Source organism: Patagioenas fasciata, chromosome 26 (genome assembly GCF_037038585.1).
Source record: "Patagioenas fasciata isolate bPatFas1 chromosome 26, bPatFas1.hap1, whole genome shotgun sequence".
NCBI lineage: Eukaryota > Metazoa > Chordata > Aves > Columbiformes > Columbidae > Patagioenas > Patagioenas fasciata.
Genome location: NC_092545.1, coordinates 1571388 through 1585951, shown reverse-complemented (window position 1 = coordinate 1585951; position 14564 = coordinate 1571388). Strand labels below are relative to the sequence as shown.

Sequence of the window (14564 nt, the reverse complement as noted above, 5' to 3'; positions counted from 1 at the left end):
ACCAACCAAATCCCCCCAAAAACCTAACCGAACAAAAAAACCCCAAGCCAAACAAAAAGCAGTTCAAGCGCTGCTGATAACAGAAGATTTGGGAAGAGATCTTAAACATTAGACTTTGATTTTTGGGAGCTGCCAACCGATGGAGGGACTGGGTAGCAGTGAGCAAAATTCATTTCATCATGGAGAAACCTGATGACCAGAGTCAGCTTGGACCCTGGCTCCTCTTCAGCAAGGTGTGGAGTTAAAATGAAGTGTCCCATGGGCAACTTTGCAAGTTCCAAATTAGTAAAGAGGTCCTCTGGGAGATGGCACCTTCCAGGGGCTGCTCTTAATAGAGACAGTGACTGGGCTTTGTCAGAGGTCGGTGGGACCTTCAGAGCCCTTTGGCTCTTCAATGGACTGCACTTCCAGTGTAGCATTGGTGAGATGCAGTTGAAAATCCCTGGTTTAGTGAGCAGAGTGATGTCACTTCCCACCTGAGCTCTGCTGGCAAACTGGGAGAGGGAAATAACCTTGTTCAGGTGGACTGCAAATCAGAGAATCATAGAACAACCCAGGTTGGAAGGGACCTCAAAAGATCATCTGGTCCAGCATTTCATGGGAAAGGGAGCCTAGATGAGATTATCACAGCAAATCCCCAAGGGCATTTTGCTTGAAAGGTGTTTTTCTACCTCTCTGACCTTTCCATGCCTTCCTTTCTCTCCCTCAGCGTCACTTCTGTGTCTTCGCGCTGTCCATCCCTGGGCAGGATGCCTTGTCCAGGATCTATAGCACCATTTTAACGCAGCACCTGACAAGTGGAAATTTCTCGGGGGCTGTGCAAAAATCAGGTCAGCAGCTGATTGCCCTTGCCCTGGGACTGCACCAGAAAGTAGCCGCTACATTCCTTCCAACAGCCATCAAGTTCCACTACATTTTCAACTTGAGAGACTTCTCCAATATCTTCCAAGTAAGTGCAGTTGCTGTCCTGTGGGACTTGAAGCTTGTCCCGATGCTACAAGAGGCTGCGGAGCTGTGTTCCTCTAGCTCTGGTGGGCAGAATGCAGTCTCCTACCTAAAAATGACACAGCACATGTGTGCCCTGAGTAAAGTGGGTGACCTTAGGCCATTCCTTAATTCCTTGTTAGTTTTGGATGGATTCCAGAACCATTGCCCATGGCTTTGAGAAGCTTAGTTACTTTCCAGCCTCTTGTGGTCAGCGGGGAGGGATGAGTAGTTCCAGATGGATGTGCAGGTTTGGGGTGGGTTGAAACGCCCTCTGGCTGTAGAAGGGACCAGCTGAAGGGAGCTTTGGGCTTCCGACTTCAGCACTTAAATGACTGATGGTGAGTGCGATGGAGCTGCGCTCATCTTTGGGAGCCTCAGTTCCACACGTGTAAATGTGGGGATTAATGGCACTGTTCCACCACACAGGCAAATTATTTTATTGTACTGAAGCAGGTGGTGGATAGTTAGTGGGTTACTGGCCCTGAAGTTAGATCCAGCTTAGCTTGTTGGCCTGTACTGGCATGTCCTCTTAGCTTCTTGATGGTCAGATGCTCAGTATGTGCATGAAGGGTGGCATTTAAAAAGGTGATAATTGAATCAAACCCAGCTTTGACTTAATTGCTAAAACTGAATTTCCACCAGAGCCAGTTCTGTACCAAGGGGAAGTTGTTCAGATTTAGAAATATTTTCTTCCAACAACGGAGAGACTTTTTTTTCCCCTGAAATCTCATACTTTGAAGCAGTAGATATTACTGCTCAAAGAGCCTTTCAGAGTTTAAGGCTGATTAGTAAAATTTGAGAAGGTTCTCAGCAGCCAAATCGAGAGGTTTGGAACACCATAAACTCTTGTAGAACCCCGGTTTGTAACTTGTTGCTGTCCTTCTTAACACCTGTTCTCCTAAGTACGTACTGAAAGTTCGGTGCCTTGTGGTCTGGTCCATCACACAAGAACTGAAGTAATGACGTAGTGGGAAATGCAAAAACAGGGCCTTGAAAAAGTTAATAACTCTTTTGTGCCAAGAAAGAATCAGACCTGTCACTTATGCTCAGCTAAACATCAGCAGCTTTTGATGTTAGATGTGGGTCGTGTTAACTCCTGACTTCTAGTTAATCTGTGCTTTGAAAGGCAGAGAGAGAAAAGCAGCATTTCCATGGGAAGCTTTAATTTTAACTGTAACCTGCTTGAAAGGTGCTCAGGTTGTGGGATATTAGGAAATGTCCTGCCAGGTCTGGATGCTGGGGCAGGAGCAGCGACTGAGCTCAGGTGTTGTTTTGTTTATCACGTGGCTTCAGGAGTGGGGGAGTCTGGCTCCTGGGCTTCATAATGTTTATTTAAATAGTGGTCCAATTTTTCTTGAAATCCTTCCTTACCTTTTGGATTCATTCTTGATTATTCCTTCACATTAAATATTCTTGAGTTTTTGAGATCTCCTGATATCCTGTTTGTCCCTACGGGAACACAATTTTCTTCCTGAAATTGAGTGTGAAAGAAGCTCTGGACTCCGGGAATGCATTTCCATGTGTTACTTTCATTCAATCTTCATAAACTCATAATTTAGCTCACACTCTCTTGTCCAAACCCTTCTTGTGCAGTGCTAGCTTCAAAGTCAGGTCAGGCTGATCAGACAAGTTTTGAATGTTTCCATGACTGGAGTTCCCATAACCTCTCCGACCCTTGTCACACCACTAAACCCACTCCACGGTGAAGCTGATATATTTTTATTTCAGTTGGAATTTCCCTTCCTGCAGTTTGTTACCTCTTGTCCTTTTGCTATACACCTCCAAAAAAAATTGGCTCAGTCTTCTCTATAACTCCCTATTAGGTAGTTGTAGACAGAGTGTCGAGGGTTAGGATTGCGGGGTGACAATCAAACCCTGGCAGATGTATTGTTAACCTCTTCTCCCCCCCACTTCCCCCTTTTGCCCCTCCCTCTCCCCCCTTCCCACTCAGGACAGGCGATCGGGAGGGGAAGAAGCACAGAGAGAAGAGAGTTGGAAAAGTTAAAGATGTTTTACTGATGCTACTGATAAGAACAGAGAAAATAATACAAATATACAAAACCCATCTTGTAAGTCTCAGCAACTGCAGAGCCAGCACCCAAAGTCCTGGATTAGACTCTGCAGCCAACCGGAGCTGGATTCAGTCTCTCACTGGCCTCAGTTCGCAGGGACGACCAGCAAGGTCCTCTCCTGATGTCGGCCATGAGCAGAAGGGAAGGAAAAAGGCAAAAGGGAAGGAAAAGGGACGAGATTCTCGTGATCTCCCGCTTTTATATGAAGTATTCACGTGAACGGAATGTTATTCACCGTTGGTCAGTCTCTCGATCACCAGTTTCTCGTTGCCCCTCTCGCGAGATGTCCATCCGTGCTTGTCAATAAGTTTCCATTCCCTTGCTGGGTTTAACCAAAACATGTGTCGGGTTCTCCAGGAAAATGCAGCTGACATGAAGGCTTTAGCTGACAGGCAAAAATTCGCTAAAAGAGAAACTTGTTTTTAACAAAACCAGGACATTCCACCCCTTATCATATGACATTCACTGAATACTTAAACCTTATCAATACAATCTATCAATACAATCTAATTAATCACTACTACTATATATATATATATATATACATATGTACATATATACACAGGAGTAATTAATCAGTGGACCATCCTTTGAAAAGTTCATTAAGTTCATTTTGTCACCACAGTCTCCCAGGGCAGGGAAAATGGTCCAAGTGCATCTCATGACCCCTGTTGGTGGGTTAAGGACACCAACTTCGAAGAAGGTGTCGGGCGCCACTCAAAGAAGCCAGCGCTGGTTTCATCACCATTGTCTTGATCTGAAAGACACTTATTAAACATTGTTAGTGCGGCAATTCACATCGTACAGTTCAGCATTGCACATTTTCACCTAAAATCAAATCCCCTTGAGGTGCACACCGAACTTCTCCATCCTTAAGCATCACCCACCAGGTGCTGCCAGGTCCCTGGGCAAAAACAATCCCACGAATAGGTTTGCCTGTGCCTGAGGCAGGAGGAACCCAGACTGCCTTTCCTAACATATTTTCCATGTGTACTACAGGGACTTTATCTCCTTCTACAGTCCATAGAATTTCTGATTGGGCAGGCCCGGCTCGATTGGTTGATCCCCTGGTGTTGCCCAACCAAGTGGCTTTTGCTAAATGTGAATCCCAGTTTTTAAAGGCTCCACCACCCAGTGCCTTTAGTGTAGTTTTTAACAAACCATTGTACCTTTCAGTTTTCCCAGAGGCTGGTGCATGATATGGAATATGATATACCCACTCAATACCATGTTCTTTGGCCCAATTGTCTATAATACTGTTTTTGAAATGAGTACCATAGTCTGATTCAATTCTTTCTGGCGTACCCGGCCACCAAAGGACTTGCTTCTCAAGGCCCAAGATGGTATTTCGGGCTGTAGCATGAGGTACGGCAGATGTTTCCAACCATCCCGTGGTTGCTTCCACCATTGTAAGTACATAATGCTTACCTTGGCGTGTTTGTGGAAGTGTAATATAATCAATCTGCCAAGCTTCTCCATACTTACACTTTAACCATCACCCCCCACATAAGGACCCCCCATCTAAGGACCCCCCAGTTGTGCCCAGGGCTCATTGTAACATATCAGGACGCCCCATTGTCCCCAGGGCCCATTGTGACGTCCCAGGACCCCCCGTCATCCCCAGGGCCCATTGTGACATCCTGGGGACCTCCCTTTGTCCCCAGGGCCCATTTTGACACCGTGGGTATCCCCCTTGTCCCCAGGGCCCATTGTGACATCCTGGGGACCCCCAGTTGTCCCCAGGACCCATTGTGACAACCTGGGGACCAACCTTTGTCCCTAGGGCCCATTGTGACATTCCAGGACCCCCCATTGTCCCCAGAGCCCATTGTGACATCCTGGGCACCATCCTTGATCCCCAGGGCCCATTGTGACATCCCAGGACCCCACTTTATACTGAAGACCCATTGTGACATCCTGGGGACCCCCATTGTCCCCAGGGCCCATTGTGACATTCAGGGGACAGCCTTTTTCCCAAGGGCCCATTGTGACATCCCAGGACCCCCCTTTTTCCCCAGGGCCCATTGTGGCATCCTGGGGACCCCCTTTATCCCCAGGGCCCATTGTGACATCCTGGGGACTCCCCTTGTCACTGGGGACCCATTGTGGCACCGTGGGGACCCCCCATTGTCCCCAGGGCCCATTGCGACATCTCAGGACCCCCCAGTTGTCCCGAGGGCCCGTTGTGGCATCCGAGGACCCCCCTTTGTCCCCATGGCCCATTGTGACACCATGGGGACCCCCTTTGTCACTGGGGCCCATTGTGACATCCCAGGACCCCCTTTGTCCCCAGCTCCCATTGTGACAGTCAGGGGACCCCACTTTGTCCCCAGGGCCCACTGTGACATCCTAGGACCTCCCTTTGTCCCCAGGGCCCATTGTGACATCCGGTGGACCCCGTTGTCCGCAGGGCCCACCGTGGAACCATGGGGACCCTCCTTGTCACTTGGGCCCATTGTGACACCATGGGGACCACCCCTTTCTCCCCAGAGCCCATTGTGACATCCTGGGGACCCCCATTGTCCCCAGGGCCCATTGTGACATTCAGGGGACAGCCTTTTTCCCAAGGGCCCATTGTGACACCGTCGGAACCCTCGTTGTCCCCAGGGCCCATTGTGATATCCTGGGGACCCTCTTGTCCCCAGGGCCCATAGTGGCACCCTGGGGACCCCCTCTTTCTTCCCAGTGCCCATTGTGACATCCCAGGACCCCCATTGTCCTCAGGGCCCATTGTGACACCATGGGGACACCCCTTTGACTCCAGGGCCCATTGTCACATCCCAGGAGCCCCCTTTGCCCCCAGGGCCCATTGTGACCTCCTGGGGACCCGCCCTTGTACGCAGGGCCCATTGTGAAGTCCCAGGACCCCCTTTGTCCCCAGGGCCCATTGTGACATCCTGGGGACCCTCTTTGTCACTGGGGACCCATTGTATACACCATGGGGACCCCCAGTGTCCCCAGGGCCCATTGTGACATCCTGGGGACCTTCCTTTGTCCCAAGGACCCATTGTGACATCTCAGGACCCCACTTGTCAGTGGGGACCCATTGTGACACCATAGGGACCCCCGTTTGTCCCCAGGGCCCATCGTGACACCATGTGGACCCCCCTTGTCACTGGTAACGCATTGTGACAGCATGGGGACCCCCCCTTGTCCTCAGGGCCCATTGTGACATCCTGGGCACACCTCATTGTCCCCAGGGCCCATTGTGACATCATGGGGACCGCCTCGTCCCTCTGGCCCATTGTGGCACCGTGGGGACCCCCCTTATCACTCGGGACCCATTGTGACACCATGGGGACCCCCTCTTTCTCCCCAGGGCCCATTGTGACATCCTGGGGACCCCCTTTGTCCCCAGGGCCCATTGTGGCACCATGGGGCCCCCTTTTGTCACTGTGGCCCAGTGTGACACCCCAGGACCCCAGTTTGTACCCAAGGCCCATTATGACACCGTGGGGACCCCCTTTGTCACTGGGGCCCACTGTGGCACCATGGGGACCTCCTTTGTCCCCAGGGCCCATTGGGGCACCATGGGGACCCCTTTTGTCACTGTGGCCCAATGTGACATCCCAGGACCCCACTTTGTACCCAAGACCCATTGTGACACCGTGGGGACCCCCCTTGTCCCCAGAGCCCATTGTGACATCCTGGGGACGCCCTTTTTCCCCAGGACCCATTGTGGCACCATTGGGACCCCCTTTGTCACTGGGGCCCATTGTGACGTCCCAGGACCCCCTTTGTCCCCAGGGCCCATTGTGACGTTCCCGGACCCCCCATGGTACCCAGAGCCCATTGTGACATCCTGGGGACCCCCATTGTCCCCAGGGCCCATTTTGACATTCAGGGGACAGCCTTTGGCCCAAGGGCCCATTGTGACACCGTCGGGACCCCCGTTGTCCCCAGGGCCCATTGTGAAATCCTGGGGACCCCCATTGTCCCCAGGGCCCATTGTGACATCCTGGGGAACCCTTTGTCCCCAGGGCCCATTGTGACGTCCCAGGACCCCCCATTGTCCCCAGGGTCCATTGTGACATCCTGGGGACCCCTCTTTGTCCCCACGGCCCATTGTGAGATCCTGGGGGCCCCCTTGTCCCCAGGGCCCATTGTGACATCCTGGGGACCCCCTTTGTCCCCAGGGCCCATTGCAACATCTCCCGTTGTGACACCGGGATGGCGGGAGAAGGGGGGTGGCGGGGGCGGCAGCGGCGGCGATTGGGGGGGGGCAGTCGGGGCTGGGCGGACAAGCGGCAGGTGCTGGGCTGCTACAGCGGGACCTGTGGGGCAGCCATAGGGCTGCTATGGGCTTGGTTATGGGTCACAGATGGGAGGGGGCAGCTGGGTGTGGCCCCGCCTACATGGGGTGGGGTCAGTGCCGAGGGGCGGGTACTGAGAGGGCACGCCCACGGGGAGCCCCTCGGGGGGGCGGAGCCTCTGTGTCACGCCCCATGGGAGGTGGTCTGGGGGCGGGCATTCTCTGGGGCACGCCCCCATGGGAGGAGCCTCTTGGGGTAGGGAGAGGGTGCGGTCAACATGGCACGGCCCCAAGGGGGCGTGGCTTAGCTCGGGAAGAGGTGGAGCCGAGAAGGGGCTGCCCGACCCGGCTCTCCAGGCGGCTCTGAGACGGAGCGGAGCGGGCCGGGCGGGGCCGGGCCGGGCACTCCCCGGGGCCTCGCAGAAACAGCGGCGCAGCGAGTCCGCTCCGGGCTCCAACGGTGCGCGCACGTGGCCGCCGAGAGCGCCCCGTGCACCTCGCAGCGCCCACTTCTGCGCATGCGCATTGGGAAGCCCTCGAGACAACCCTGCCCCCGCGGCCCGCCCCTTCTCTTCCCTCTCCGCAATCTGATTGGCCAGCTAAGCACGTCAATTTCCATTCTCTCCGCCTATCATCACCCGTCCCCGTTTGTCCCGCGCTGCGCTCTGATCCGGTGTCTATTTACACTTAAATACATTTAAACTTCCATTTTAACACTCAGGTATCTTTTCAAATTTACAGATTTTGACATATTTACAATTATATATATTTAGACTGGGATATCGATTTACATTTATTAATAAATTAAAGGTATGTATACGGGTGTGAGTGGATATATATAGATGATATTTATTACCTATTTAGACTATGTAACACGTAGTAATTATACATAGCTCTGCCTACTCACACTTTTTTCTATTTTAAGTTCCTATCTAGATATTTTTTTCTTTTTCAAGTCCTTCACTTTTTAATCTACAAATAGATAAGATGTTTGTATTCTTAAAACCATCAACAGAAATTCTTTACATTCTAAAATCCTTTATATAACAGAGTAGAAAAGGGGTTTTATTTTAAAATCATTTTATATCTACATGAATACCATTCTGCAATATATAAATACAAACGACAGACTTCTCTCTGTTTGAAATTCTCACGCTCATATTTACAGGGTTTAATAAGTTTTATCCTCCCCCAGGAATTTTCAGGCATTTTTGGACTGTGACCCCCTCTTTTCAGGGGGACTCCCTTTTGAGCCCCACATTGTGGGGGATTTGAGGGATTTTCTTGCAGTCAGTGAACATTGTATGGAACTGAACTGAACTGAACAGGGCTCTGAGGCCTCTGTGTCCTGCAAGAGAGCAGGAGCGGAGCAGCCCCCGTGTCTACGTGACTGTACAGCCTTCTTCAGTGTCGGAACCGAGCTGCTTCGCCTTCTGTTTGTCCACATGCACACACACCATTCCTCACTGGAAAACAGGCAGAAACCTTTCCACACGCACCCAGGTCTGTGCACCCAGGCCTTGTCTATTCCTGTCGGGTTTGCTGGGCTCTGTCAGGCTCCTCTGGCTCTGTCGTGCTTTGACAGCCTCTGTCAGGCCCTGCCAGACTCCACTGTTCGCTGTCAGGCGCTGTCGGGATTTGTCGGCCCCTGTTGAGTTCTATCAGGCTCTGTCAAGCCCTGTTGGGCTCTGTCGCACTTTGTCAGGCTCTGCCTGGCTTTATCATGTTCCATAAGTGCTCCAAAAACTGGATGCTCTTGCGATGCTTGTATTCACACAATTATCGCATATTCATTACAATTTGGGGGAATTTTTAGCATCAAACGCATCTATAGTAAGAAAAAATGTCATAAACCTAGGGTTAGACTGAGGTTAATAATTTCATGGTCTTTGCTGCCATCTAGCGTCCCTTAAGAGAATGCACAGAACACACATTCGGAGGGTGCCTGCAGGTATGTGCCTGTTCTTGGACGAACCTGTGCGCGAAAGCCTTGGTGCCTATAAACGTTGGTCTGTCCACATGTGAGTGCCTTGATGTCAGCTCCATTTATGCTAAAGCTGGAGCATTATCGTTCAGACGTGTGCGTGTGTGCAGTGTGCCAAACATCCACGCACGTGTTTACCCTCAAGCATGTCAGTACATTTCACGTACGTCTTTCTGTCAATGGATGGGACTGGGCACGCTTGTGGAAGTGTGCGTGTGTGTGGCCACGTGTTTGCTTACACATCAGTGTGTAGCTGCGTGCGCGTGCACGCGGTGATGGGTGCACATACCTGGGTGCCCCACAGGTCCCGCTGTAGCAGCCCAGCACCTGCCCCATAGTCGCCCCATAAGTGCTCCAGACATGCCTCTTAAGACCCCTACAGCAGCCCCATGAGTGCCCCACAGGTAATTCCACAGCCGCCCCATCCCGCCCCACAGCAGCCGCTGCGGGACCCCCGGAGCCCCCCGGCCCCACAGCCGCCCCATCCCGCCCCACAGCGGCCTCTGCGGGACCCCCGGAGCCCCCCGGCCCCACAGCCGCCCCGCAGCCCCACAGCGCGCGGTCTCGGGCCCCGGTGCCGGCGAAGCCACGTCCTGGCCGCGGCCGGAGGAGCCGCCGCTTGTCCGCCCCCCACGTCCCCCCGATCGCTGCTGCTGTCGCTGCCTGAGGAGCCGCAGGAGCCGCCGCTTCTCCGCCCCCCCACGTCCCCCCGATCGCTGCTGCTGTCGCTGCCTGAGGAGCCGCAGCAGCCGCCGCTTGTCCGCCCCCCACGTCCCCCCGATCGCTGCTGCTGTCGCTGCCTGAGGAGCCGCAGCAGCCGCCGCTTGTCCGCCCCCCACGTCCCCCCGATCGCTGCTGCTGTCGCTGCCTGAGGAGCCGCAGCAGCCGCCGCTTGTCCGCCCCCCACGTCCCCCCGATCGCTGCTGCTGTCGCTGCCTGAGGAGCCGCAGCAGCCGCCGCTTGTCCGCCCAGCCCCGACTGCCCCCCTCCAATCGCCGCCGCTGCCGCCCCCGCCACCCCCCTTCTCCCGCCATCCCGGTGTCACAACGGGGACTTCGAGCGCGGCTGTGGAGGCAGCAGCTGTTCTGATAGCGAAGCCAAACCGGACCGGGAAACAGGACCGGGAACCAGGAACCGTGGCAGGGAAGTTTTCCCTTGGAGCAAACAAACCCCAGGTGTTCTTCAATGTTTATTGAGAAAGCAGAGTCAGGATGTACCAGTAGTCCGATTAGTGACCTTCTAAGACAAAGTGGGGTCCTGGGATGTCACAATGGGCCCCAGTGACAAAGAGGGTCCCCATGGTGCCACAATGGGCCCTGGGGACAAAGGGAGTCACCAGGATGTCACAATGGGCCCTGGGGACAAGGGGGGTCCCACCCTGTAACAATGGGCCCTGGGGACAAAGTGGGGCCCTGGGATGTCACAATGGGCCCTGGGGACAAATGGGGTCCTGGGACGTCACAATGGGTCCTGGGGATAAAGGGGGTCCCCAGGATGTCACAATGGGCACTTGAGACAAAGGTGGGGTCCCCATTGTGTCACAATGCGTCCCCAGTGACAAGAGGGTTCCCCATGGTGTCACAATGGGCCCTGGGGACAATTGGGGGTCCTGGGATGTCACAATGGGCCGTGAGGACAACAGGGGGTCCCCACGGTGTCAAAATGGGCCCTGGTGACATACGGGGCAGCCCAGGATGTCACAATGGGCCCTGGGGACAAAGAGGGGTCCCCAGGATGTTCACAATGGGCCTTGGAGACAGTGGGGGGTCCAGAAATGTCACAATGGGCCCTGAGGACAAAGGGGGCTCCCCAGGATGTCACAATGGGCTCTGGGGACAAAGGGGGTCCCCACGGTGTCACAATGCACCCTGGGGACAATGGGGGGTCCTGGGACGTCACAATGGGCCCTGGGGACACAGGGGTCCCAAGGATGTGATAATGGGCTCTGGGGACAAGTGGGGTCCCCAGGATGTCACAATGGGCACTGGGGAGAAAGGGGTGGTCCCCATGGTGTCACAATGGGCCCTAGTGACAAGGAGGGTCCCCACGGTTCCACGATGGGCCCTGGGGACAAGGGGGTCCACCAGATGTCACAATGGGCCCTGGGGAAAACAGGGGGTCCCCACGGTGTCACAATGGGCCCTGGGGACAAAGGGAGGTCCTAGGACGTCACAGTGGGCCCTGGGGACAAAGTGGGGTCCCCTGAATGTCACATTGGGGCCTGCAGACAAAGGGGGGTCCTGGGATGTCACAATGGGCCCCAGTGACAAAGGGGGTCCCCAGGATGTCACAACAGGCCCTGGGGACAAAGAGGGCTCTCCTGAATGTCAAAATGGGCCCTGGGGACAAGGGGGGACCCCAGGATGCAACAACGGGCCCTGGGGACAAAGAGGGGTCCCCTGAATGTCACAAAGGGCCCTGGAGACAAGGGGTGTCCTGGGATGTCACAATGGGCCCCAGTGACAAAGGGCGTCCCTGTGGTGCCAAAATGGGCCCTGGGGACAAAGGGGGTCCCCAGGATGTCACAATGGGTCCTGGGGACAAAGGGCATCCCCATGGTGCCACAATGGACCCTAGTGACAAACGAGGTCCCCAGGATGTCACAACGGGCCCTGGGGACAAAGGGGGGTCCTGGGATGTCACAGTGGGCCCTGGGGACAAAGATGAGTCCCCTAAATGTCACAATGGGCCCTGGAGACAGAGGGGCTCCCCATGGTGCCACAATGGGCCCTGAGGAAAAAGCGGGGTCGCCAGGATGTCACAATGGGCTCTTGGAAAAATGGAGGGTCCAGGGACGTCACAATGGGCCCTGGGGACAAAGGAGGTCCCCAGTATGTCACAATGACCCCTTGGGACAACGGGGCCATTGTGGACATCACAATGGGTCCTGGGAACAAAGTGGGGTCCCCAGGATGTCACAATGGGCCCTGGGGACAAAGGGGGTCCCCAGAATTTCACAATGGACCCTGGGGACAAAGGGAGTCCCCACACTGTCACAATAGGCCCTGGGGACAAAGGGTGTGCCCAGGATGTCACAATGGGTCCTGGGGACAAAGGGGGTCCCCAGGATTTCACAATGGGCCCTGGGGACAAAGGGGGTCCCCATGGTGCCACAATGGACCCTGGGGACAAACGAGGTCCCCAGGATGTCACAATGGGCCCTAGGGACAAAGGGAGTCCCCACCCTGTCACAATAGGCCCTGGGGACAAAGGGGGTGCCCAGGATGTCACAATGGGTCCTGGGGACAAAGGGCATCCCCATGGTGCCACAATGGACCCTAGTGACAAACGAGGTCCCCAGGATGTCACAACGGGCCCTAGGGACAAAGGGGGGTCCCCAGGATGTCAAAATAGGCCCTGGGGACAAAGGGGGGGCCTAGGACATCACAATGGGCCCTGGGGACAATGGGGGGTCCTGGGATGTCACAATGAGCCCTGGGCACAATTGGGGGGTCCTTAGATGTCACAACGGGCTCTGGGGACAAAGGGCGTCTCCAGGATGTCACAATGGGCCCTGGGGACAAAGTGGGGTCCTGAAATGTCACAATGGGCCCTGGGCACAAAGGGGGTTCCCAGGATGTCACAATGGGCTCTGAGGACAACGGGGATTCCAACGGTGTCACAATGGGCCCTTGGGACAAAGGCTGTCCCCTGAATGTCACAATGGGCCCTGGGGACAAAGCGGGTCCCCAAGATGTCACAATGGGTCTGGGGACAATGGGGGGTCCGGGGACGTCACAATGGGCCCTGGTGACAAAGGGGGTCCCCCGGAAGTCACAATGGGCCCTGGGGACAAAGTGAGGTCCTGGGAAGTCACAATGGGCCCCAGTGACAAAGGGGGTCCCAATGGTGCCACAATGGGTCCTGGGGAAAAAGGGCGTCCCCAGGATGTCACAATGGGCTCTGGGGACAAGGGGGGGGTCCTGGGACATCACAGTGGGCCATGGGGAACAAGGGGGTCCCCAGGATGTCACAATGGGCTCTGGGGACAAGGGGGGATCCCCATAGTTTTACAATGGGTCCCAGTGACAAGGGTGGTCCCCACGGTGCCACGGTGGGTCCTGGAGACAAGGGGGGTCCCCACGGTGTCACAATGGGCCTTGGGTACGAAGTGGGGTCCTGGGATGTCACATTGGACCACAGTGACAAAAGGGGTCCCCATGGTGTCACAATGGGCCCTGGGGACAAAGGAGGTCCCCACGGTGCCACAACGGGCCAGAGGGACAAGGCGGTCCCCATGATGTCACAATGGGCCCTGGGGACAATGGGAGGTCCTGGGATGTCACAATGAGCCCTGGGGACAAACGGGGGTCCCCATGGTGTCACAATGGGTCACCAGTGACAAGGGGGGTCCCCAGGATGTCACAATGGGCCCTGGGGACAATGGGGGTCCCCATGGTGTATACAATGGGTCCCCAGTGACAAGGGGGGTCCCCAGGATGTCACAATGGGCCCTGGGGACAAAGGGGGTCCTGGGACTTCACAATGGGCCCTGCGGACAAGGGCGGGTCCCCAGGATGTCACAATGGGCCCTGGGGACAATTGGGAGGTCCTGGGATGTGACAATGGGCCCTGGAGTCAAAGGGGTGTCCCCATGGTGTCACAATGGGCCCTGGGGACATAGGGGGGTCCTGGGATGTCACAATGGGCACTGGGAATAAAGAGGGGGTCCCCAGGGTGCAACTATGGGCCCTGGGGACAAGAGGGTCCCCAGGATGTCACAACGGGCCCTGAGGACGAGGGCAGGTCCCCATGGTGTCACAATGGGTCCGCAGTGACGAGGAGGGTCCCCATGGTGTCACAATTGGCCCTGGGGACAACGGGGGTCCCGATGGTGTCACAATGGGCCCTTGGGAAAAAGGCTGTCCCCTGAATGTCACAATGGGCCCTGGGGACAATGGGGGTCCCAAGGATGTCACAATGGGCTCTGGGGACAATGGGGGGTCCGGGGATGTCACAATGGGCCCTGGGGACAAAGAGGGGTCCTGGGACGTCACAATGGGCCCTGGGGAGAAAGGGGTGGTCCCCATGGTGTCACAATGGGTCCCCAGTGACAAGGGGAGTCCCCAGGATGTCACAATGGGCCCCGGGGATAAAAGGGGTACCCAGGATGCCACAATGGGCCCTGGAGACAACTGGGCGGTCCCCAGGATGTCACAATGGGCCCTGGAAACAATTGGGGTGTCCTGAGATGTCACAATGGGCCCTGGGGACAAAGGGGGATCCTGAGATGTCACAATGGGCCCTGGGGACAAAGGGAGTCCCCACC

General features: G+C 55.4%; 1 pseudogene; it reads left to right on the top strand.

The window, feature by feature from the left end:
- Positions 1–2414, top strand: part of LOC136112125 (dynein axonemal heavy chain 9-like) — a 74880-nt pseudogene extending 72466 nt beyond the window's left edge.
- The last annotated feature ends 12150 nt before the right edge of the window (positions 2415–14564 follow it).